The following is a 27,026-nucleotide window of genomic DNA, read 5'->3' as shown; positions in this document are numbered from 1 at the left end:
GTGTGTGTGTGTGTGTGTGTGAGAGAGAGTGTGAGAGAGAGTGTGAGTGTTTGTGTTAGCTAACAATACTTTAGCTATCAATCCTGTTAGCTAAGATACTGTGTAATAACAGTGCAACAACAGTGTATGAGTGTATGTGTATGCGTGCGTGTGTGTGTGTGTGTGTGTGTGTGATTGTGTTAGTTAACAATACTGTTTGCTAATAATAATGTTAGCTAACAGTATTGCTAGCTAACAGTATTGCCAGCTAACCACAAACTAGGCAAATTTCACAGATAATCACATAAAATTCACATATTCTGTCAATGAAAAATAAGTTCATAAATGGAGATAATACTAATAATGCTGTGCAAAAATGACCTCCTAGGTGGTGGGACTGCTGACATCAGTTGTATGAGGGACAGTAAATGTTTATTTACACTCACAGTTGCGAAGAACCAATGTTAAGTGAAATATCCCATTGGAAATACTTGGGGTCATTTTTGACCCCGCCCATGGAAGAGTGGGGTACTGATACAAAAACTGAATTTTTTTAAATTAATGAAAAAATGAATAAAAATGCAAATGGCATCATGTCACAAACATGTTTTATGAGGAATACCTGGAATATGAAAATATCAAAACTTTTAATCTTAAAGATATTAAGGAATAACAACCTCTGGGGTCAATTTTGACCCCACCTATGCATCCGAGGGTTAAAATATCCTTTTCGGGAGATGTTACAGTTTTTGGTCCAGCAGTTAAGAATGCATTGATTGGTGTATTTATTAGGGAGGATTCACATTGACAAACATTGCTCTAAAGGCACCACAGTCAGTATTTTTTTTTATATTCTTGGTCCCTGGACAGAACTAGAATTTTTCACTTGTATGTTTGATTTGTGAAGACTAAGAAAAAGTGATGGACCAGGCAGAGCTCTTCCTGTAGATCCATACACAATATAAGGTTTATTCATTGCCCACAATGAATTTGACTTTCATAATTTACATGTAGCAACCAATGCAAGAACATGTGGGGTGTATTCAGACATTCTGTACTTTTGCATATGTGTTCCTACCACATCAGTAGAAGCAGAAAGTCATTTCTTGGTGAAATATGTACGTATTGACTGAAGGGACGCTGCCCTGAAAAGCTCCTGGTTGGATCTTATCACTTAAAGATGAAATTAATTCTCTCTAATATTACCATCAACGATGAAAAATATATATTCTTGAAGGCTAAAATAACAAACCTCCATTGTTCTATTTATTAAACAATTTAGAAACCAATGGAGTTTAATGGTAAAACAGTAAAAAAAAAAAAAAAAAAAACTTATCTGTTATGTCTTGAAAGTGCAGACTAAAAACACTGAATGATTATTTTTAAGACGTTGCATTCTTTACCACATGTAATGATGAATTCTGCATCATTCATTTAGTGACTGACTCCTGTTTTAAATGTGATTCTTGTTCAGTTTCAGGTGCTGTTCCTCAGCCTGTCACCACTTTAGCAGGGCTTGATGGAAAGGGAGGAGTGGAGTTACAGTGTGAGTCTGCAGGCTGGTATCCAGAGCCTGAGGTGTTGTGGCTGGACGGTGATGGAAACCTCCTCTCTGCTGGACCTACAGAGACAGTCAGAGGTCCTGATGACCTCTATACTGTCAGCAGCAGAGTGACTGTGGAGAAGAAACACAGCAACAAGTTCACCTGCATAGTCCAGCAGAAAAACATCAAGCAGAGCAGAGAGACAGAGATCCATGTTCCAAGTAAGTGTCATTAGTATTTAAAGCTCGTGTCTGGAGTTTCCGTTTGTTTTCAATTTATGTATCATTGTTTAACAAAGCTTAAATGTGTTAGTCTAGTTCGATACTATAATATAATGTTAGTATAACACGATATGAAAATTTATTCATGAGCTCCGCCTTCCTGTCATAGACCCCCATGTTATTCCAAAAAGCGATGGTCGGCAGCTAGCCAATCAAGTTCGAGCTTCAGCTTTGTCATGCTGTCAATCAACGGTTACGCGCACAGCAAGCAAGCCCATGCAGAGGTGGGCGAGCTACGCACTACGCAACCGCGCGCACATTTGTTTTGCTTGTGGAGGAGAGAGCATCAGGGATCAGCAACTTCCAGAAAAGTTACCAATCCCACGGCTTGTCAGGCTAAGAGACTGCAGGGCGTTTTTTTGCTCGGGGTGCTCGCGTCGCTCCCCGACCACGGCCTCCATAGCCCGCCTGACGGCTTCGTTTAGATGCCCGACCTCTGGAGGAAGATGTTGGGGCGTCTGGGACATACTCTTCATCAGAGGAGTCATGCAATTCTGAACTCTAGATAGAAATATATAAACAATGTGACACATATACACGCGTAAATGCACTAAGTTTGATAAACAACGTCATCAAGAGGGATACACGAGTGTAATCACATATTGAAACTTTACTCGTTCGTCCTAGCAGATTCATGTTATTTTGGTATTAGGACAAGTTAGACTCAATACAGCATTCTAACGTAATTCTTTTATTATTTACTAAATGTACTAAATGTAGAAGAGGGGAAAACAGCAAAACAGGCGAGATGCTGCAGCACTCCGAGCACTCCTCTCAGGTACTGCGCGTGTGCACAAATAAAGGGGCGAAATCAGAGGGAGAGACCAACAGTGTTTTGGGAGACGCTGCGATTCTACGGAGCCCCCTCGGGGACATCCTTCCTGTTTGTGTTATATCCCTTCCTGTTGTACTTTTTCTCCTCCGCGTTTGTATTTTATTCCTTCGCGTTTGTGTTTTTTTCCTTCGCGTTGTACTTTCTCTCCTCCGCGTTTGTGTTTTATCCCTCCGCGTTTATTTTTTAAGGAACACTTTTGTCATTTTTGCTGTTGACAAGTTGTTTTTCAAAGACGGAGTTCGCGTTCAAAGTCGAACTTCGCGTTCAAAGTCGAACTCCGCGTTTAAAAACGAACTCCGTGTTCAAAGTCGAACTCCGTCTTGGGCCCGAGCAGTGTCACTCAGTCAGTCTGTTGAGCGTGCAGCAGGGGAGTCAGAGGACGGATTCCTACGGTACTACTTCCTGTCCAAACTTAGTTTGGAGGTTTGCTTTGCCTGGCACACCGGCTGATCATCACCTTGGGACATTACACGCCAAACGGTAAATAATTATTTTAATGAATACCACTGTGATTCGTCTATTGCTCTGAACTCTGCTGATCTCAAGTCACATTAGCCCTTTCTGTATTTATCGCAGTTGGACTGCTTCGGTTTGCACGCTGGCATGAAGCTAATAGGAGCGCTCGTTTTTGTCTGTTTCTACTGACCAAACCACGACTGTTTCTCTGAATGTATAAAAAGCGCACCGTCCCGCGCGCGGTCCCACTGAACAAAAACAAGCGCTCCTTTTAGCTTCATGCTAGCGTGCAAACCGAAGCAGTCCAACTGCGATAAATACAGAAAGGGCTAATGTGACTTGAGATCAGCAGAGTTCAGAACAATAGACGAAGCACAGTGGTATTCATTAAAATAATTATTTACCGTTTGGCGTGTAATGTCCCAAGGTGATGATCAGCCGGTGTGCCAGGCAAAGCAAACCTCCAAACTAAGTTTGGACAGGAAGTAGTACCGTAGGAATCCGTCCTCTGACTCCCCTGCTGCACGCTCAACAGACTGACTGAGTGACACTGCTCGGGCCCAAGACGGAGTTCGACTTTGAACACGGAGTTCGTTTTTAAACGCGGAGTTCGACTTTGAACGCGAAGTTCGACTTTGAACGCGAAGTTCGACTTTGAACGCGAACTCCGTCTTTGAAAAACAACTTGTCAACAGCAAAAATGACAAAAGTGTTCCTTAAAAAATAAAGGCGGAGGGCAAAAATGACAAAAGTGTTCCTTAAAAAATAAACGCAGAGGGATAAAACACAAACGCGGAGGAGAGAAAGTACAACGCGAAGGAAAAAAACACAAACGCGAAGGAATAAAATACAAACACGGAGGAGAAAAAGTACAACAGGAAGGGATATAACACAAACAGGAAGGATGTCCCCTAGGGGGCTCCGTACGATTCAGACTCTGGACTCGAGCTTTAAGTTGAGAAAATCTATGGTTCAGTTTCATATAAATTAAACTTTTTCACATTTCAATTTCAGATGATTTCTTTAAGGTCCAGTCCAGTAACACCTCCACCATAGCTGGTTTGGCTGTTTGTTTGGTTGTTTCTATCATCCTGTTAATTCTAGCAGTTCTTCTTTTTGTTCGCACACGAAGACAAAAAGTAAGTCACACATTAACCATAAATTTTTGACCTTTACAAAGTAATGAGGCTTTAATGGAAACTGTGAAATGAGAGGTTTCATTTTATTATATACAACTGTCTAGATTACTGTCATTTCTATATTTAAATACTGATGATTTTATTTTCACAAAGGGACCAAAGGAGAAGATATTCAGAGTAATCTGAAGAAGAAGATCTAATCAATGAAGACTTTAGAAAAAAATCAACCAGAGAGTAAACGAGTAAGTAAAGAAACAGAAGTTTCACTGCTGGTAGATGAAGAAAGACACCAAGATCAGGTGATGACAGAAAGTAAAATCAAGTTTGATGTAAACAACAATTATGGAATAAAGGAAGAAGGTTTGTGTCTCTAAAGCAGATCAGACGTCAGTATTCAAGCTCTGACAGGAAGACAAGTAAAGAATCTGGACAGTGGAGAAGAAAAAACAGATGTAGTTTATCAATCTGATGAATATCAATCTCACAAAAAAAATAACTCTGATTTGTCAAACGAAAATGATGTCTAACATCTCATCTCTGTTCATGTCTCTCAGTTAAAGGAGAAAATTGAAGAGCAAGGAGCAGCAGAGGAGGAAGGAGGCTGAGATACAATACAGAGACTGAAAGAGAAGCTGGACATGAAGAAAACTGAGGTTAAATAAACATTTATAAACTATCATCACTAAAATATCAGGTCCAGATGGAGTGGAGAAAAATCAGACATCTCAACCTTCTGGTTGTTCTTCCAGGTTAAAAACAAACAAACTGAGCTGCAAAGTCTCCAGGAGGAGAAGAAGAAGATTCAGGATGATCTGCAGAACCTAATTAAAGACCTGACACCAAGATTACAGAGGTTTATTTATTTGTCTTCATTCATCTGTATTTATAAGAAACCTGAACATCTCTGCTGTCTGAGGAACTGGATCAGAAAACATCATTTCCATCATCTGTCTTGAAGTTTTATTCTCATATTCAGTCCATTGACTGTATGTTACATTATTAGGTTGTATGATTGTGGTTCTGCTGTAACATGATAATCATGTCTTTCTTTTTCTCTCCTCTTTCCTCACAGCTGGAGACAATCAGAGAAGAGTTAGCAAAGTCTTCCTGGATGTCTCATATTCCCTGGGTATAATCACAATAAAACTCTCTGAGTTCCACCACCATTAGAAAACAGTCATTTATTGATAAATCTCATCACTAATAGGTTCAATATTATGACATGTCCATTATTTTAACATAAAATGTCTCATTGCTGGATTCTCTGCTGGTTATTTATTTTACTACACTTAATGACTTTAACAAAGTCAGAGAGCAGCAGAGAGATTTTTATATTCAGTCTATCAGAGACATGAAACACTGAAGGAAAATGTTTCTGTCCACATGACTGAAAAACACTTTAGACACTGAAATAGAGAATTTCTCAAGAACACATTCCAGGATTTATCAAAATCTTTATTTTTTATATTTTTTATTAAATCGTGTCTTTATATGACAGAAAAGAAGAAAGAAGAGAGAAGAGAATACAGACAGAAATAGAAAACCTCAACAAACAGCTGATGACCAAGAACATGGAGTTCCAGAACAAAGATGAGGAGGTTCATATTTTCAAACATTCAGAATCCTACTTTGTTTTTCTCTGTGATCTAAAATCTTTATTTTCTACTGAATTTACTGATTTCTATGTTATGTTGAATCAGAATTCTTCAGGTCACATGTCAGGACATCACACTGAGGAACCAGCATCCTACAAATGACCTTTTAAACTTCTCTTATATTCTAGTTTTCCTTGGTTCAACCATCATCAGTGACTGGGTTGTGTTCAGAGGCATCTTTTAGTGTCAGGAGGAGGTCGGGGTGGATGGAGGGTTTACAGAGACCAGAGTTCACATTCAGACAGTCTCTGGTTCAGTTCAGTTGGTTGAAGTCAGAGAAAGATGCTGGTTTTAGTTATTTATAAATCAACATGTTGTGTCTGAAGTGTTTCCACAAACTAAGTCTAATAATGAAGTAATCACTACAGGTGAAGATTTTACTGCAGGACTGGATGTTTTGGCAGGAAAAAGTAGGTTGTCAGTGAGCTCCTCAAGTTGTTAGAAAAGTTTCTTGTCTCAGTTTCATTTCCACATTTTGGTTTTGAATTTTTGCTATTGTTGTATATTTGCACTGCATTCTGTGTTTCCTCCAAACTATAAATTTCTACATTCTGAAACTTTATTTAAAGCATTTATTTGTTCTGCTGAATCATGACTCATGCTTCTAACCAAACACTTTGCTGCTGTAAATTAGCACCAGATAGAAATGCGTTTCCAAAAGTCATGGTCTAACAATGCTGATATCATGAGATTGTATTTTTAATTTTTTTTAACTTTTATTTTATTTTTTTATTTGTCAGATACGTCGGTTTGTAGTATAAGATACTAACTTAATGCTTTTATTTTGTTCCTCTGTTTTCTCTCCTTCCAGTGTGAAGAAAAACAAGTTGAGCTGAAGAAGTTTCTGGATGATCAACAGGAGATGGAGACTGAACTGCAGATTGAGGAGCAACAACTGGGAACTAACAAAGTTGAGGTAATTATGTTGAAATTAAACATCATTTAATTGAGTTTTGAGATCAAGAATTCTTCTGTTATTGTGTCTTTATTTTGTTCTGTCTATTGAGGAGCTTCTTCTCCAACCTTTGTTCTGTCACTGAACCACAGTGTTGTAAAACAGTCATTCAAAGGATGTTTCTCGCATGTGGAACTTCTTCATGTCTGTTTTCACTCATCAGATGAAGAAAGTATACAAAGATATCATCAAACAGCTCCACCAGGAGAAAGAGAAAAGGCAAAAGGCTGAGAACGAAGTGAAGACCCTGAAGAATGAACTAAAAACGGTAAATCTCACCATCAGGTGAGATCAAATGTTGGCAGAAAGTAAAGTCAAGTTTGATGTAAACAAACAATTATGGAATAAAGGAAGAAGGTTTGTGTCTCTAAAGCAGATCAGACGTCAGTATTCAAGCTCTGACAGGAAGACAAGTAAAGAATCTGGACAGTGGAGAAGAAAAACCAGATGGAGTTTATCAATGAACAGAGAAAGTGGTTCAGTACAGAAACAGAGAAGAACAACAGCTTTAGCGAACTTCACTGGAGATAAAAGAAAATTTCGATAAAATAGAAACTCACAAGTTTATATTCAATTCAGTGTGAACCTGAACAGACGGTCAGTAACTAAAGAGCAGGAGTCAAAGCAGCAGTAAAAAGAAGTTAATGGTTGCACATCAAGGGAAAAAAAAGCATCCAGGAAGTTAATGTTTAATAAAATTAAAGAGCAACAATTGAATCAGATGAGGCTGTTCACAGTTGAAGCTGCACAACTAAAGTAAGTAGAGAAAAAAACAGGTGATGGTTTTGACTGATGTGGACTCTCGTGCTTCTACTGATTCTGTAATAAATCCGTTGGTCTTGTACTAGATGTGTCACAATCGGACAGGCGTGAACCCATGCAGCAGGCAGACAGACAGGCAGGTAATTTGAAAAAACAAGGTTTAATTGATTAAACTAAAATAAACACACCAAATGAGGAAGCACAGGAACAAACAGAATGGGAATGAAAACTAAACTAAAAGCGACAAACCAATCGGTTGTGGTGAGAATTAAATAAGATAAACAGAACCAAGGGCGGACCCGAAGGCCGAGGAAAAACTAAACATAAATCAAAACTAACCTAAGAGGTAACTTACAAAGTCCAGATATTGGGAGACGGAGTCGGAGGGGGCAGAGACTGAGGATCAGATGGAGGATAGGTGCAAACAGAGCAGAGGTGATTACTGGCGAGGCAAACACAAGCATCCGGGAAGTGGTGTTCGCATAGCGGAGAATAGTCCAAACGTAACAGATAGAGTCCAACCAGGATGACTGATAGAGGAGAGCGTTCATGGGCAGGATAAGTGGTCCAATGCTGCAGTGCTGAGCAACGTCGAGAGTTCTGTTTTATACAGCGCTGATTAAAAATTACTGCCGGCTGCGCTCTCAGTGCAGCCACTCGTCATGAGGGTAATTAACCGGCTTGCTGCAGCAAGAGGGCGTGACAAGATGGTCGTATTGGTTCTCATACTGAACACAGAAAAACACACAGGACCTCTGTGGATGTTTCTGAAAAGCTGTAACTTTGGACTTTGATAGGATTTAGGAGCTCCTTACAGATCAGACTGTAGCATCATGTCAATGTGATTATTCCTGAAGTGTTTATAACACAGTGGATTGACATAACACAAGACTTCTGGAGAATTTAGAACTTCCTATTGGCAACATCAATTAAAAAGTTTATAAATCAAAACACCTTTAAATATTGCAGCGCTGCTTTAATTAAAACTGTTTTAATGATTAAAAAAAGGTGTAGAATTTTCCTGACGATGAGAATTTGAATTTAGCACTGTTTCTTTTCTTGTACATGTATGAATGTATAAAGAGATCTGCTTGGATCCTCACAATTCTGATGATGAAATGAACTGCTGCACAGACAATTGCAGACTGAAAGCAGGAATTTGTGTCATGTCTCCACTGAATAGAGCTGACAGTGTTTTCTTTAGGAAGAAGTCTGATGAACCAAAACTTGGACTCTTGTAGGCATGAAGAACAATTTCAGAATTCATGTATATCAAACAAAAAATATTGAAAGTGTATTTACTGGTCGAGTATCTCCGCAAATTTGTCAAACTAAAATGTTGTTTCACATCTCATCTCTGTTCATGTCTCTCAGTTAAAGGAGGAAGAATTGAAGCAGAAGGAGCAGCAGAGGAGAAGGAGGCTGAGATTACAATACAGAGACTGAAAGAGAAGCTGAACATGAAGAAAACTGAGGTTAAATAAACATTTATAAACTATCATCACTAAAATATCAGGTCCAGATGGAGTGGAGAAAAATCAGACATCTCAACCTTCTGGTTGTTCTTCCAGGTTAAAAACAAACAAACTGAGCTGCAAAGTCTCCAGGAGGAGAAGAAGAAGATTCAGGATGATCTGCAGAACCTAATTAAAGACCTGAACACCAAGATTACAGAGGTTTATTTATTTGTCTTCATTCATCTGTATTTATACAGAAACCTGAACATCTCTGCTGTCTGAGGAACTGGATCAGAAAACATCATTTCCATCATCTGTCTTGAAGTTTTATTCTCATATTCAGTCCATTGACTGTATGTTACATTATTAGGTTGTATGATTGTGGTTCTGCTGTAACATGATAATCATGTCTTTCTTTTTCTCTCCTCTTTCCTCACAGCTGAAGACGATCAGAGAAGAGTTAGCAAAGTCTTCCTGGTTTTCTTCTTCCTCGGTATAATCACAATAAACACTCTGAGTTCCACCACCATTAGAAAAACAGTCAATTTTTGATAAATTCATCATAATAGGTTCAATATTTATGAATGTCCATTATTTAACATAACATTTGTTCCTCATTGCTGGATTCTCTTGAGGTTATTTATTTTACAACACTTAATGACTTTAACAAAGTCAGAGAGCAGCAGAGAGATTTTATATTCAGTCTATCAGAGACATGAAACACTGAAGGAAATGTTCTGTCCACATGACTGAAAAACACTTTAGACACTGAAATAGAGAATTTACAGAAACACACCAGAATATCAGTTGGTATTCAGATTTATCAAAAGTCCATATATTTTTGGTATTTTACATCAATCATGTGTGTTTATATGTTGCAGTCAGAAAAACGAAAAGGGAAGAAGAGAGAAGAGAATACAGACAAAATAGAAAACCTCAACAAACAGCTGAATGACCAAGAACATGGAGTTCCAGAACAAAGATGAGGAGGTTCATATTCAAACATTCAGAATCCTACTTTGTGTTCTCTTGATCTAAAATCTTTATTTTCCACTGAGTTTATTGATTCCAATGTTATTTTTGGAACAAGATTCTTCAGGTCACATGTCAGGACATCACACTGAGGAACCAGCTGTCCTACAATGACCTTTAAACTTCCTTATATTCTAGTTTTCTTGGTTCAACCATCATCAGTGACTGGGTTGTGTTTCAGAGGCATCTTTTAGTGTCAGGAGGAGGTCGGGGTGGATGGAGGGTTTACAGAGACCAGAGTTCCATTCAGACAGTCTCTGGTTCAGTTCAGTTGGTTGAAGTCAGAGAAAGATGCTGGTTTTAGTTATTTATAATCAACATGTTGTGTCTGAAGTGTTTCCACAACTAAGTCTGATATGAAGTAATCACTACAGGTGAAGATTTTTACTGCAGGATTGGATGTTTGGAAGGAAAAAGTAGGTTTCAGTGAGTTCGTCATGTTGTTACAAAAGTTCATCTCATCTCAGTTACATTTCTTTTATTTTTACTAATTGTTTGTTTTTTGCATTAGGTGATGCTGAATCATGAACTCATGCTTTAACCAAACACTTTGCTGCTGTAAATTAGCACCAGATAGAAATGTGTTCCAAGAGACATGGCTATGCTGATATCAAGACTTTTAATTTATCATCTCTATTTTATTTATTTTTATTTTACATGTCAGTTTGTACTATAAGAATATCAAGTTAAAGTCTCTTATTTTGTTCCTCTTTCTCTTTTCTCTTCCTTCCAGTGTGAAGAAAAACAGTTGAGCTGAAGAAGTTTCTGGATGATCAACAGGAGATGGAGATGACTGCAGATTGAGGAACAACAACTGGGAACTAACAAGGTTCAACTAATTGTTGAAATTAAACATTTTGTAGAATTACAGATCAGGATTTCTTCTGTTATTGTCTCTTATTTTATTTTGTTCTGTCTATTGAGAATCTTCTCCACTCTTTATTCCTGTCACTGAACCACAGTGTTGTAAAAGTGATCATGAACATTTCTCACATCTGGAACTTCTTCATGTCTGCTTTCACTCCTTAGATGAAGAAAGAATATGATGACATCAGAATCAGCTCCACCAGGAGAAAGAGAAAAGGGAGAAGAATGAGAACGAAGTGACGAGCCTGAAGAATGAGCTGGAAGAGGTAAAACTCACATTCTTTTTAAAATCCAAAAAACTGCATGTCCACTGAACTCAGTCTCACTGTGATGTAAAATCAATGTTGAAAACAGAATGAATGATACATTTCAAAAGAAACAGTGTATTTCTAAATTATGAACTTTAAATCCTGAGCACAAATCAATCAGTGAAGGTCATAAAAGGAAGTAAAGTTTGGAAACATTGTGGTGTCACTTCCACTGCAGAAACATCCACATCCATCATTCTGAAAGCAACAATTATCTTCCTGTATCCACTAAACTACATTCTCATTTTTCACACAAATCTATTTTCTCACTAGAATTTCTCAGACTGTGACGTTGTAGGAAAAGTTTATGAGTTTGAAAGGAGCCACAAAGTTTCCTGAAGAAGACATAAAACAGAAACAGGACTTTCTATCCCAGGAGACCAGGATTCATGTTCCATGTGAACCTTTATCTGACACTTTTGGTTCACTTCATTCACTGCTTGGTTACATTTCTGCAACCAGAACTCTGCAGTTAGAAAAACACCATGATTTGGGTTCAAATATGAACCTTTCAGAACATGTTTGAAGACTTCCTCCATTTTCTCTGTTACCAGGTTGACAAGAAATAAAGAAAAGATGTTTGATTAGAAACATATTAGTGAGAATCAAACATGTAGTTTTAGTTAAATATGAACATGATTGTTGAGAGACAGAGTTACCTGAATTAAAATAAGGAGTAAAGTGAATGGTCCAGCAGCTGGTTCAGAGGAGAACTTACTCACCATCTAAAGCTACAGAAACAGAGATTTAGCAGAACTCAGCTATGTTACAATGAACATGCTTTTAATGAGTCTCCAACCAACCAGAAGTCACACATTAATGTCATGTAATGATGTGTTCAGATTAATATTTTGTGTCTGTCTTGTTTATAGCTTCAGAACAACAAGAAGAAGTGGACGGAGACTGAAGGAAAACTGAAGACAGTGATCCAGAACATGATCCAGGAGGTTGATGTTTTCTGTCAAATCATTGATCTACTCTCATCTCTCTTCTCTTTTCATATAATACTGGTCTGTTGATGAGACCAAACAACTTCAAATATCCAGAAGAACAAGACAACAAACAGCTGTTTTCAGATTCAGCTTCAGTTCCACTGTGATCTCTAATTCTGATTTTATTTTCATGTTTGATGAAAAATTAAACTAGATCACATAGTTCAGATGTTCATCTTCAGTTCAAATCAAAACATGTTTTTCCTTTTTTGCAGCTGGATGAAACAGACTCTCAGTATCGGCAGCAGAGAAATGATATAAATGTTGGGAATCAACTGGAAGAGGTGAATGTCACCATCAAAACCTTTTTCAGATCAGGACTGATATGTCTACTTGAACTCACTGTGATGTAAAGTTCTAGCAGGAAAGTTAACTATTCACTGTTTATTCAGATTAATGAAAACGTCGTTAACTTTCTACAGAATCAGATCAAATGTTAAATTCATGGAAACTATTAACAGTGAAACTGACTGGTGTCCTATGAACTGAGTTACATTTGAGCATAAATCTAAATGATCTTGAACACAGAATAAACTTCAACAGTCCAGTTTGGTTCACTGTTACTTTCTGCTATAAACCACTAAAGAAACATCAACATCCATCAGTCTGAAAGTCAAATAATGTGACAAACACACAGAAGAAGTCACCATCTAAAGCTACAGAAACAGAGATTTAAGCAGAACTCAGCTATGTTACATGAACATGCTTTTAATGAGTCTCCCAACCAATCAGAAGAAGGAATCTTTCCACAAATCATGTCATGTGTATCTGTGCTTCAATACATAAACTGTCTTTTATTCTGTCTCCAGTTAGAGAAGAAGCTCGAGGAAAAGAAGAAGAAGTGGAAGAGACTGAGAGAGAGGTGAGCACAGAACACACTAAGGTTTATCTGCTGTCATCTCTCTTCTGTCTCTTTTCATATAAAACTGATTTGTTATTGTAAACAAGACATTTTCAAATATCAATAAAACCTATTAGAAACATGAAATATTGAGACTAAACTCAGGTTCCACTGCAGCAAATTTAATCTGATAACATTTCCTTCTGTGTGCATGTGTTACTGACCAGCCGATATTATATTATATTATATTTATATTATATTATATTATATTATATTATATTATATTAAATTATATTATATTATACCAGACTTATTATAAGACTATTAGACATTTAATTTGAAAAAAAAAAGTTGAATTACCATAATTACTTTTAAGTTACATGTTTTAGTGAAAATTCAGTTACAATAAAATCTGTTGGGTTTATTGACTCAGTTGACATAATTTGATTGTCAAGTATTTGTTTATTGTTGGTGATTTAATTTTATTATTTTAAGTAAGTGATTTGATTTGAGTTTTTTTTCAGGAAATGCTTATTGTATACAAGATCCCTTTGAAGAATCCACTTTGAGGTGTTCATTTGTCAGTTCAGGTGAACTCTCTGAACCCCAGAAGCTGTTGGGTGCAAACAATAGTTTATGAGTATAAAGTTCATGGTCCAGTTGTGTTTACTGCCACCATCAGGAAGAAAACACAAACTATCACCTGCTGCTGAGAGACCATTGGTCAGAAGGAACAAAACTGAGCATAAATATGTTTTGGAGGAGAGAAGATGAGGCCTTTAACCCCAAGAACACCAAACCTACCATCCAGCATGGTGGTGGCAGTATCATGCTCTGTGGAACTGGAGCTTTACACAAAGTAAACAGAATAATGAAGAAGGAGGATCATCTCCACATTATTCAGGAAAACCTAAAATCAGTACCAGAAGGTTGATCTTGGACACAGTTGGATGTTCCACTGAAGCTTAAACACACATCAGACGTGGTAAAGAACATGGTTCAATCAGAATAGAATGAAGGTTCTAGACTGGTCTCCCCAAAGTCCTGACTTAAAAAAACTTGACATAACCACAGAATCTACTTGAAGCCGATGAAAGACACAAGTCAGCAACAGGATTTTTCATCCAAGAGACCAGGATACTTAATTGGGACACTTATTTTTAGTCTGCCATTTAATTTCCACTAGTTGTTGGTTAAATTTCACTCACCAAAACTATACAGATAGATTTAGGAACTGATTTGGATTAAAATATGGACTTTTTGTACATGTTTGAACACTTTCCTGCATTTTCAGCAGAGTGGGAAAAATCCATACAGTATATACGATTGCAGGCTGATCAATGAGCGACAATGAATTAATTAAGGGAAATGCAGTAGGTATTTTAATTAGAAATGATCTAGTGACAATCAACCATGTAGTTTAGTTAAATATGAACATCATTGCTGAGAGACAGAGTTACCTGAATTAAATAAGGTGATAAAGTGAATGTTCCAAGCAGCCTGGTTCAGAGGAGAACTTACTCACCATCTAAAGCTACAGAAACAGAGATTTAAGCAGAACTCAGCTATGTTACAGGAACATGCTTTTAATGAGTCTCCAACCAATCAGAAGTCACACATTAATGTCATGTACAGATGTGCTCAGATATAAGTACTGATTTTTTTCTTTCTCTTCTTTCCAGCTCCAAGATGAGAAGCTGAAGTGGACGGAGACTGAGAGAAAACTGAAGAAATTTATCCTGAACATGAAGCACGAGGTTCATATTTTCTCTCAAATTATTGATCTGCTCTCATCTCTCTTCTGTTTTCATATAATACTGGTCTGTTGATGAGACCAAACAACTTTGGATATGTTTTCATATTCACCTGAAGTTCCACTGTGATCTCTAATTCCTGCTTTTATTTTCATGTTTGGTGAAAAAAAAAAATGAAACTGGTTCCAGAGTTCAGGTTTCATATTTGAAGATAAATCACATCCAGTCACAAAATGTGTTTCCTTACTTTCAGCTGGATGAAGGAGACTCTCAGCATTGGCAGCGGAGAAATGAAATATAAATGTTGGGAATCAACTGGAAGAGGTGAATGTCACCATCAAAACCTTTTTCAATCAATGACTGATATGTCTACTGAACTCACTGTGATGTAAAGTTCTAGCAAGGAAAGTTAAAGGGATAGTTCGGGATTTTTGACATGAATCTGTATGGCATCCCCGTCAGCAGTGTTGTTCATTCACACAGACTTACCCCCGACAGCGTCCAGTGAGCAGAGATCCTGTCCGGTTTTGGTCCAGACGAAAGTAGTCCGGCCAGTTTGCTGGGGTCACGAAAATAAAGCGTTTTCTTCTCAAACCAATATGTGTTTGAAAGAGTGATGTATTTGCATTACAAAACCGTTGTCCACGAAAAAGTCAGACCTCGTAAACGCTTGGCACTATTTTTCTCTCCCTTCATATCACTCCGCACTGCCTCCAGCTGGCCAGCCGCGCAGGTTTTCACTTTGTTTTACTGCTTGTAAAGTTAACAACAACATGTCTGACTACGACAGCGACGATTGAATATATTGACTTCAGCATTCAGCCAAGGGATATATTTATGACCCGAATATACTGAAGCCGAAATTCACCAGATGGAGTTAGAGCGGGCAGAGAGAGAGAGAGAGAGAGAGGGTGGACAGAGAAGTGGAACAAGTTGAAGCTGGAGCCGTGAGACACCGGGTGACTGATAAATGGTGGTGTACTTGTTTCAAGTGCGAAATAATGCGACAGAGGTGGAGTCCTATTGCTGCCACGAATGGGATCTCATCATGCCACAGATGCAAGACCTTTCAATTAATGAGGAGGCCAACTTGCCAGCTCCTGTCTGCATCACACATCATAATGACTTCCCTGCACTCCTGAATGAGGGTGTGCTGTAGACATTTTTCCACATTCCTAAAATAAACTGGAAGAAGCGTCCCAGGCCAGCTGGACCCTCCTCAGTTTTTTGGTTGAATTTTATAACTTTATACTGTACAAGTGATCCACTTCTCTGTCCACCCTCTCTTTCTCTCTCTCTGCCCGCTCTAACTCCATCTGGTGAATTTCGGCTTCAGTATATTCGGGTTCATAAATATATCCCCTTGGTGAATGCTGAAGTCAATATATTCATCGTCGCTGTCGTAGTCAGACATGTTGTTGTTAACTTTACGAGCAGTAAACAAAGTGAAACCTGCGCGGCTGCCAGCTGGAGGCAGCGCGGAGTGATATGAAGGGAGAGAAAATAGTGCCAAGCGTTTACGAGGTCTGACTTTTTCGTGGACAACGGTTTTGTAGTGCAAATATATCACTCTTTCAAAACACATATTGGTTTGAGAAGAAAACGCTTTATTTTCGTGACCCCAGCAAACTGGCCGGACCTACTTTCGTCTGGACAAAACCGGACAGGATCTCTGCTCACTGGACGCTGTCGGGGGTAAGTTCTGTGTGAATGCACAACACTGCTGACGGGGATGCCATACAGATTCATGTCAAAATCCCGAACTATCCCTTTAACTAGTTCACTGTTTATAAGATGAAGGAAACTTTGAAATGCTAAATTCATGGAAACTACTAACAGTGAAAGTGACTGGTGTCTATGAACTGAGTTACATTTGAAGCATAAATCTAAATGATCTTGAACACAGAATAAACTTCAACAGTCCAGTTTGGTTCACTGTTACTTTCTGCTATAAAACCACTAAAGAAACATCAACATCCATCAGTCTGAAAGTCAATAATGTGACAAACACACAGAAGAAGTCACCATCTAAAGCTACAGAAACAGAGATTTAAGCAGAACTCAGCTATGTTACATGAACATGCTTTTAATGAGTCTCCAACCAATCAGAAGAAGGAATCTTTCCAAATCATGTCATGTGTATCTGTGCTTCAATACATAAACTGTCTTTTTTTGTCTCCAGTTAGAGAAGAAGCTCAAGGAAAAGAAGGAGCAGTGGATGAAGACTGAGAGAAAGCTGAGGACAGAACAGAACAAGGTTTATCTGCTGTCATCTCTCTTCTGTCTGTTTTCATGGGATATTGACTTGTTGGGAACAAGACAACTTAAACTATCTATAAAAAAACAATTGGAATTATTAAATTCTGAGACTCGGTCCTGTGGTTTATTGACTCAGTGACATAAACGTGATTGTTTAATTTAAGAAATTTTAATCAACTCTTTATTTTGCTGATGGAAGTTTTGGGAGAAAATGTTTCAGAGTGAAGAGACATTTGTCAAAGTACATGTTGAATGAAAAGCTGAAGTCATGCTGAATTATTATTACCAGAGCAAATGTGTGTGTGTGTGTGTGTGTGTGTGTGTGTGTGTGTGTGTTTTTTTTTTTAATCTCAGCTGGAGATCAGTCGAACCAGCTCAGCCAGTGGGAGATCAACACACCACCCATAACTATAGAAGAGGTCAATGAAAGGGATCTCTACATCCGTCTCAAGAACAGTTCCAATAAGGTAATGTTTTTCTTTTACATATCGATGAACCTTCTGAATACTGTGTAAACATGTAAAGGATAAACATTATTGATCCCACAGTGGGGAAAGTTCACCGTTACAGCAGCTCCAGAGAAAAAGTATAAAGGCAGTACAAAAAATAAATAAATAGAAGACAGTGCAGAAATTGCAGTAACATTACATACAGATGATTTTTTTTAAATACCATGTAAAAGACACAGGAGGATGAGGTATCAGTTATTGCACATAAGTAGGTGGATGTGTGTAAATTGGGGGAGAAAAAAGTGCAGCAGTAAACAATATACAGTGACATTTATAGTATATATTATATATAAATAAGTTTTCTATCAATATGATGATCAAATATATCCACAGATATTCTAAATGGTTCATTAAATAACAGCTAATGCTGTTAACATCAGAGTGTATTTTGTCTGTAGGTCAACATGTAAAGAGGTCATCATTTTATTTGTGGACACCATGTATGAAACACACACTGGAGATGATTTAGTTTTTCTACCTTTGGTGTCTAATTTTCCTCCTGCAGGAGATAAATCTGGGAGGCTGGAAGTTAGAACTACAGATTAACAACAGAACCACCACATTGACATTTGGGCCATTCATTTCAGGCTGGAAGGATTCTCTCTGTGAGTCTGAACTTTTCACTTTATGTTGTATATTAATTTTTTAACTTTATTTCTCATTTTATTCTGTTTGTAATTAGTGACTATTGCATTTCCTACATTTACAGATACGGCCCATACAGGTCCAGTAAACATCCTCATGATGTTCATGTGGATTGTCCAGAACTAGAGAACTGGAGGCCTAAGACAAACTGCAGATGAACCTCATCAGCGACAATGGAGAGACCTTCAGACTGCTGTGATGTGAACAAACATGTGAAACATCATTTTTTTTCTCACATTAATCAAAGTGACTCTTTGTTTCTTTTTAATAAATGTCAAACAGTTTTTTTTGCGTTTTAGATTTTTATTTTCAAAACCCTGTTTTCAAATGTCCATTTTATATTTTTATCTAATTAAAACTATGTTCAGTTCTGTGGAAAACTCATTAAATTTGTTGTTTTATCAAAGTTGTAATGAACAGAAGATACAAGAAAAGACCAGAAATATGTACAACATTAAAACAATCAGAACAAAATGTTTTCTACAGGTTAAAGTCAGTTTTTAGTTTAACCTCCTTTTGCTGTTCTTCAAACTTCATGTGTCGACTGTCTTCAGGTTTTCTTCAATAATCTTCTATTTTATTAAATAAATCTTCTTTCACTGAACAGAGTTTTCTTTGGACTTTAAGTGTGTTTAATTTGTTTCTCTGTCTGCTTGATCTCATAGTTTTTATAATATTCAGGTCTGGACACATTCAGGGTTTTATCAGCTGTTTTTGTCTCCAAACAGGATTTTGCTGCAATAGTTGGATCAGTTTCTAATCAAGTTTCCAGTTCAGAAGGAACAGCATCATGAAATAAAATCTGTCTGTACTTTATAGAATTCATGATTCCATCAGTTTGGATAACATCCTGACAACACTGACAGAAACACAAACTATAAAAATGATGTTTCATTATAAAACACAATAGTCCTTATGTACAGGATTGTGTTTTTTATGTCATTTTCAGTAATGTGCTGCACCAAACCATCACAGAGACATTAAAAGAAAACCTGATATTATATCTATAGATGTCTTTAGAACGGAAGAATTAAAGGTTGATTTACTGTAGAAGTTACACTGAAGTTGTGAAGCTATTTTTTTTCCTGTCTCTTACGATCTTTTAGATGAACTCTGTTGATAATAAATAATTTCGTTTTACATTTACTTTAGATTTAGTGTTTTGGTATAATGTGGAGTTTCAGCTGTGAATGTGGGATGATCTCACTAGTTACACTTTAACTCCAGTCTGACTGTGGAGGTCAGTTCACTGGTAAAAGTGAAAGTGAAAGTGTCTCATGTTTGCATTTTATGTCTTGTCTGACTTCAGATAAGTTCTGACCTCAATAACCACTGGATTGTTTTACTACTGAGAGATAAAAGCACCAGTTAATCATCAACCTTCTTCCACTGTGCTGCCATGTTGATATGCAGAGTTGGTTGAACTGATCATAGTAGAGGCTGGGTTTCTTTTCAGACAAGCTTTTTGTTATTTAAACTGGAGTTTTTATGTTCCCAATTTGACACAAAAACCTCAAAGTATTTAAAATCTCGACAATTTAAATTTACAGAGACGTTCTGATTTACCAATACTTTTTTTTTGTTTGTTTGTTTGTTTTTGGCTGGAAATCCTATAAACCAGTGACATAAGATGGTAAAACATGAATGTTTCAGGTAAAATGATCGATGAAATCCATAGGAACTTTATTGGAATTGATACATTTGCCCTAAATGTTCTTTGAAAATGACATTAAAGTGGTTTATTTCCCTGCTAGACTGGTAAAATGGAATAAATTAGTTTTTAAATTCATTTTATTCAACTTTTCATAAAAATTAAGATTACAGTATGTTGTGATTATTATTCGTAATGAATCCTGCAATGTGGCTGACATGAAGCCTCAGTTTGATGTGTTTTGTCAAACCATGGAAGAACAAATCCAGACATTTTCTTGTCTTATGTTTTAATATGATTAATTTAAAAAAATCTGATACTGTATAAAAACAATGCATTGCAGTCAGTGTTGCTGGTAATCTTTGACACATTTCAGGTGTTATTTTCTCAAAGAGTAAATTTCCACACATCTCTCGTATGTCTCTTTTCATGTGTAACCGATTTGTTGTTGAGAAAAAGACAATTTAAACTGTCTATTAAAAAACAAAACAATTGGAAGCATTAAATATCTGAGACTCAGTCTTGTGGTTCATTGACTCAATGACATAAACTTGATTGTTCAGTTGGAGACATTTTGATAAGTTCTGTATTTTTTTGAAAGTTTTGGAAGAAAATGTTTCAGAGTGAAGAGACATTTATCAAAGTACTGTTAGGATCCTGCCCTTCTTTCTTCTCCTTCCTCTTCCTTCTCCCTCCTTTTCCTGTCATCTGTCTCTTTTGTATGTTTGTCTCTTCTATATTCCTACCTCACTCATCCATGTCACCTCCCTACTTGTCTTGTACCTCTGGCTCCCTCTGTCTGCATCTGTTGGTCCTTGTCTTCCTGCCTGTCTTGCTCTCTCTACTCACCTGTCTGCACTCAGCTGATTACTGCTATGTGTGATCAGCAGTAATCAGCTCACCTTTCTACAAGCTGTCCTTGCCACTACTTAAACCTGCTTTGTCATTCAGGGGCCGTTTACACAAGGACGATTGCAGGTGAAAACGACAAAATATTTCAACAAAACACCCTACAGTTTATACGAGGACGGCATTTTGGGGCCTTGAAAATGCAAAAATTTGAAACCGGCCTCCAGAGTGGAAAAGTAGAAAACGCTCCGCCGTTACGTTTCCGTCTAAACAGCAAAACGCAAAACTTTGCCGAGATCTGACCAAGTCGCGTACGCGATTACATCACATACGTGTTTTGGTTTGCCGGCCGGTACAAGGACGTAAACAAAGATGTGTGATTATTTCCATCCTTCGTACCTTCAAGCAACTCTGGCAGCTCTATGTACACTACAGGAGTCGTACCAAACGTACAGAATCTGTACAGATTCCATTCATGAACATTTACCACGGCGGAGATCCGAAAAGGGAGATAGTACGCATGCGCGTAGACATGGCGGAGTTTTATCACAGCGCCACCCAGCTGCCTGGCATGCATATCCAATCGAATTCCACACAATATAGAGTCACCGTATATACACAGATTTCCTTCAAAACCGCTCTTCTAAACGTGAAATGACAAGACGCCACTTTTGCGTTTTCTGTTTGGATGGTCCTCGTGTAAACGGCCCCTCAGTCCCCGCTGGATCATTGCTTCGCTGCTCTTCAGAGACTTTGCCCACCCTTGGACTTCGTTTCCCCCTGCCTGCTGGATTTCCCCTTTTTAGGACTCTGCTCCTCTCCTCCTGGATTCCCTGAGTTTGTTCCCTGCCTCTTTTGTCTCTTTTCCCCTGGTCGTGAGTACCCTCCCTTAGCTTAGTTCTGTTATTTCAGTTAATTTAGTGATCTTCTGTTGGAATTTATAGTATTGGTAGTCGTAGCTTGGTTTGTCTTATTTCCCCCAGTGCAGTCCTCCCTTTATGTATTGTTTTAGTTTTCTGCTTTAATAAAGCCCTTTCCTGATCACACCAGTTTGCCTGTCTGTTGTATCTGCACCTGGGTTCTCCAACCCCCACCATAACAAGTACATCTTGAATGAAATGCTGAAGTCATGAGTCCAATGCTCAACTATTATTACCTGAACAAATCTGTGTTTTTATCTCAGCTGGAAGAGATTAATGACAGGACCCATAAATGAGGTCCACAGATATTCTAAATGGTTCATTAAATAACAGCTAATGCTGTTAACATCAGAGTGTATTTTGTCTGTAGGTCAACATGTAAAGAGGTCATCATTTTATTTGTAGACACCATGTATGAAACACACACTGGAGATGATTTAGTTTTTCTACCTTTGGTGTCTCATTTTTTTTTTTTTGTGTCCAAAGAGGATTTTGCTGCAATAGTTGGATCAGTTTCTAATCAAGTTTCCAGTTCAGAAGGAACAGCATCATGAAATAAAACGTGTCTGTACTTTTTGGAATTCATAATTTCATCAGTTTGAATAACATCCTGACAACACTGACAACTAACAACACAAACTATAATAATTATGTTTTATTATATAAAACAATAGTCCTCATGTACAAGATTGTACAAGTCATGTCATTCTCAGTAATTACATTACAATAAAGATAATACAAACAAAAACCTGATATATCTATAAATGTCATTAAACAGAAGAATTAACGGTTGATTAAATGTATGAAAAAGGTTTTATTAAAACAATAGTCTGTCATGTCATTTCCAGTAATGTGCTGCAGTACTATTAGAAGTATTCACCCTTCTTGGATGACTGACTCTTTTGTTACTTTTATCCATAAAATCATGGTCAACATAATTTGGCTTTGTTGACAAGTATTTGCAAAAAAAAAAAAAAAAGTCAGAGTCTTTAATATCAAAGTGAAAACAGAGTTTTTACAAAATCCTGTCAATTAATTGCAATTATATATGGTAAATTAATTGATAGCATCAATATTCATCCCCTTTAAAGTGACTGACCTCATTAAAGCAGAGTCCAGCTAGCTGATGCCAGCACTGTCACAATTAATAAAATGGAGATCACCTGAGTGCAGTTGAAGTGCTGTCAAGTGACTGTGAGTACAAAAACATCTGTACCTTTTAGAGTTGCATGTGAAAACAAAAGAACAGTCTAAGCAACTCAGAGGCAAGATCACTGTAAAGTGTAAGTCAGGAGAAGGCTACAAAAAAAGAGTTCCCACTCACTGGACATCCCACAGAGTTCAATTAAATCCATCATTCAGAAGTGGCAGGACTGTGGCGCATGTTAAAATCTGTCTATAGCTGGCCGTCCTCACAAACTGAATGACTGGTAAGGAATAAGACTGGTGAGGGAAACCACCTAGGCACCTACGACCACTTTGAAGGAGTTCAAAGCTTCAGTGGCTCAGATAGGACAGACTGTATATACAATAGCTGTTCCCTGGGTTCTTCACCAGTCAAAGCTGTATGAAAGAGCGGCAAAGAAGAAGCCACTGTTGAAAAAAGCTCTTGTGAAATCTCACCTGGAATTTTCCCAAAAGCATGTGGGAGACTCCAAGGTCAACTGGAAGAAGGTTCTTTGGTCTGATGAGACAAAAATTGAGGCTTTTGGCCATCAGACTAGATGCTACGTTTGGTGAACATCAAACACTGCTCATCACTAGAAACACACTATCTCCACTGTGAAGCGTGGTGGTGGCAGCGTCATGAGGTGTCTCAGCAGCAGGCTCTGGAAGGCTTGAACATGAAGGCTAAAAAAGATCACCAAATCCTGGAAGATAATCTGATCCAGTCCGCAAGAGAACTACGACTTGGGAGAAGATTTATTTTCCAGCAAAACACAGGGATGCTTCAAAGTCAATGAAGTGAATGTTCTGGAGTGGCCAAGTCAAAGCCCAGATCTCAGTCCAGTTGAGAATTTGTGGATGGACTTGAAAAGAGGTTTTCACTCCTGAGCCTGACAGGGCTTGAATTGTTTGGCCAGAAAAAATCAAGAAGAACTGCAGTATCTAGACGTTCAGGCTGATTGAGACGTATCCACACTGACTGATTCCTGCTAAAGGTGCATCTACTAAATACTGACTTGAAAGGGGTGAATATTTATTCAATCATTGACTTTAACTTATATATTTTTAATTAACTGACGTGATTTTTAAAAAAAATCTGTTTTCATTTTAATATCGGAGGCTTTTTTGTAAATTCTTGTCAAAAAAGCCTAATTATATTGACCACGATTCATGTATAAAAGCAGCACAAGTGTGAAACACGCAAAGTGGGGTCAATTGTAAATTAATACATTAGACACAAAAAGAAAAACTTTATATAACATTTAGAAATGTTTTTCTTTCTTCTCCTTCCTCTTGTCTAACTGAGCTTCTTGTTGTTTCTGAAGAGCCTTTTGATGAACTCTGCTGATTATAAATAAATACGTACATGTTCTCATGTGGTTTGTGTCTAAGAAGCTGAAATTATCACCAGCATCTAAAATAAAACACAGAACAACAGCTACGAAGAAACTCACATCAGGCCTGATAGAAATAGTTCATGTATGAGTTGGGTTCTGTGGTTTCTAGACAATAACCCACCAGGTCAATTAAAGAAAACACAGTGAAGAAAATGGAGGCAGCATTTTCTTCATGTGCTCATGTCTTAATTTATCAGTCAGACGTCTTCATATGTGACCACCACCTACTTCTGTGTGACTCTGAGTTTCCCACAGTGGATCAGTCCAACCAGCAGCAGCAGCAGAACCACCATGATGATGGTGAACACAGTCCTCAGGATGAGATAAACATGTGTGTTATAACCAGAGGATGGACAGATGTGACTGTGAAGAGCTGCAAAGAGGGAAATATATCTTCTGTAACACCACGGGAACATGAACAGAACAGTAACATGCTGCCCACAGAGATGAGATTTACTCTGTCACAAGTAGAAAATCAACTGAGTTGGTGCTTTGGAAGTGATTTTGGATAAAACAAACAGAATAAAAGCAAAGTGTTACCTCTGACAGCCAACCAGCTCTGTGGAGATTCTCCAACACTGGAGATGTTGCATTTGTAGAGTCCTTCATCAGAGCCAGAAACACTGGGGAGGATCATCTCTCCTGTAGAGCTGCTCCCTATGAGGAGTTCATCTTTATAGAAACCAGCTGTGAGACCGGAAGACGTCTTCTTGGTTCTACACTTCAGAGTCACATTGTTTCCCTCCATCACAGGGAGAACCGGACTCTCCAGGATCACAGAACCAGCTGGAACACAGATATTTTATATCTGAGATCTTATGAATTTCACTTGCTTGTACAATTTTGGGGAGTTAAACTCAGTGACAGATGTTTTAAATGTTCAATTTCATCTTTTAGCTGGCTCTAACTGTCTTGTTTTTTTAATTTCATACGGAATCTTGTGGATTTTTAGCACATTTATATTGAAAAATCACTGAACCAGCTGAAAGACAGTTCTATGAATGTAACTTGCCTGTAAAGGATTACTCGTGATGACTCCAAACCTACCAGTGATGGTGACTTTGACGCTGTTGCTTCTCCGTCCCCTCCGGTCTCACACCAGTATTCTCCACCGTCTGTTGAATAAGCTCTATGGATGATGCACGACGCCACAGACGTATTCGTGTCACATGTTGAAATCGACTTCTCCGACTTTCTGATCACTCTGAACTGAGACGAAGCGTCCAGACCCTCGCAGAGGAAAGAGACGGTCTCCAGTTCGAAGAACTGCAGCCTGTTTGCTACGATGCGAAACGCTGCATCTGAGACAAGAAGTCAGAGTTTTGACGAAACAGATCATTTTGTGGTTGAGGTGAACTTTTATTCTGAGTCTGTGGACAAAATAAATGAGAAAAGAAGCATCTACTTACCTCTGTTTTGTGCATGTGCAGACTGGAGGGTGAAAACAAGCAACACTGGACAAAAGAAAAAAAAACTATTTCAGCTACATGTGTTTTACTGCATATACACAGAAATGAGTAGACGCTGAGAACTCACCCAGCCTGAAGCCGACAGACGTGACCTGCATGTTGTCTTGCTGCTGACTGACTGAGTGTCGGACTGAAATGCAGCTGAAGTGTAACGCAGATGGAAACTTCCTCTTCCTCTTCCTTTCTCATGCAGTAGACGAAGTCACGTATATCGTACCAACCCAAAAACTAAGCACCAACTCCAGGATGTTAGTGGTCTTTTGCTGTTTTAGCAATTTTTTAAAAAGATGGAACATTCTGCCCGTGATGTTCTGAGGATGTCGTTGAGCGAACACATTCCAGAACGTTCTTCGGCAAAACCCTCTTAAAATGTTAATAATGGAAAAATGTTCCCAAAAAAAGTTATCAAAGCCTCAGATGACAGAATGTTTTTACTACGGAACATTTTAAAACGTTCCTGTAATGTGAGACATTAAAAGTAGAAAGATTTGTCTTTTTTGGAATTTAGGACATATGTGAACCCCCCCCCCCCTGTGAGGTGCCCACTGGATCTGGGGCAAAACACTCTAACCCTCCTTTAAGACCTTTATCTGTTTTTGCTCTTTTGATCATTTTATTGGCTCTTCTGTTTAATTTGATCTTCTAAAGTCTAACTGGTGTCTTTTCAAATGTTTTGTCTTTAGTTTGATTCTTCTTAAATGTTTAGTTTTGCTCTTTTTTCACCTTTTATTCTTTTCTAATGTCCGATTTGATTTTGAAATGGTTTGTCTTTTTAATGTTTAATTGTTGTTTTTTCAAATGTTTTATCAGCTTGTTTGAAAAAAAATATTTTTCTGTCCCAATGTTAATTTTTTTAAAATAAATCTTTCAGGTTTTTCTTTTGAAATGATTTATCACCTTTTAATGTTTAATTTTCTTTTTAAATGTTTCATTGTATTTTCTGTTTAATTCCTTTTTAAAGTTGTATCTTTAATATTTAATTTTCTAACTATATGTTTTGTCTTTTTAAAGGTCTAATAATCAAAATGTTCAGAACGTTTTCATAATTACATGTTTTTTATCTTCTGCTTAATTATCTAATTAAATATTTTGTCTGTTTAATATAATTTAATTGTATTTAATGTTTAATTTTCTTTTTAAAAGTTTTATTGTATTAAATTTTTTCTTTTGATTTCATTACTTTTTAGTGTAGTTTATTTCTTTAATCTTTTTTCTGTCAAGATTTTAGCCCCAACCTTAAAAATGAAACAAACCCTTAAATCGCAATAAAAATACTTCTGTTGTCACAATCATGAGTTAGTCT

General features: G+C 37.6%; 1 protein-coding gene across 1 annotated transcript in view; it reads left to right on the top strand.

Annotated features, from left to right (window-relative positions):
• The first annotated feature begins 1,516 nt into the window (after positions 1 to 1,516).
• LOC110972494 (golgin subfamily A member 6-like protein 22) overlaps positions 1,517 to 27,026 on the top strand; it is a 104,713-nt gene continuing 79,203 nt past the window's right edge. The window contains exon 1 of the mRNA XM_051943940.1: positions 1,517 to 1,557. The gene's annotated coding sequence lies outside the window, so the exon portion shown is untranslated. The remainder of the gene's footprint in view (positions 1,558 to 27,026) is intronic.

The sequence above is a fragment of the Acanthochromis polyacanthus genome, chromosome 23, assembly GCF_021347895.1.
Source record: "Acanthochromis polyacanthus isolate Apoly-LR-REF ecotype Palm Island chromosome 23, KAUST_Apoly_ChrSc, whole genome shotgun sequence".
In the NCBI taxonomy this organism is placed as follows: domain Eukaryota; kingdom Metazoa; phylum Chordata; class Actinopteri; family Pomacentridae; genus Acanthochromis; species Acanthochromis polyacanthus.
Note: the sequence above shows the minus strand (reverse complement) of the source record. Positions and strands in the feature narration are given on the sequence as shown.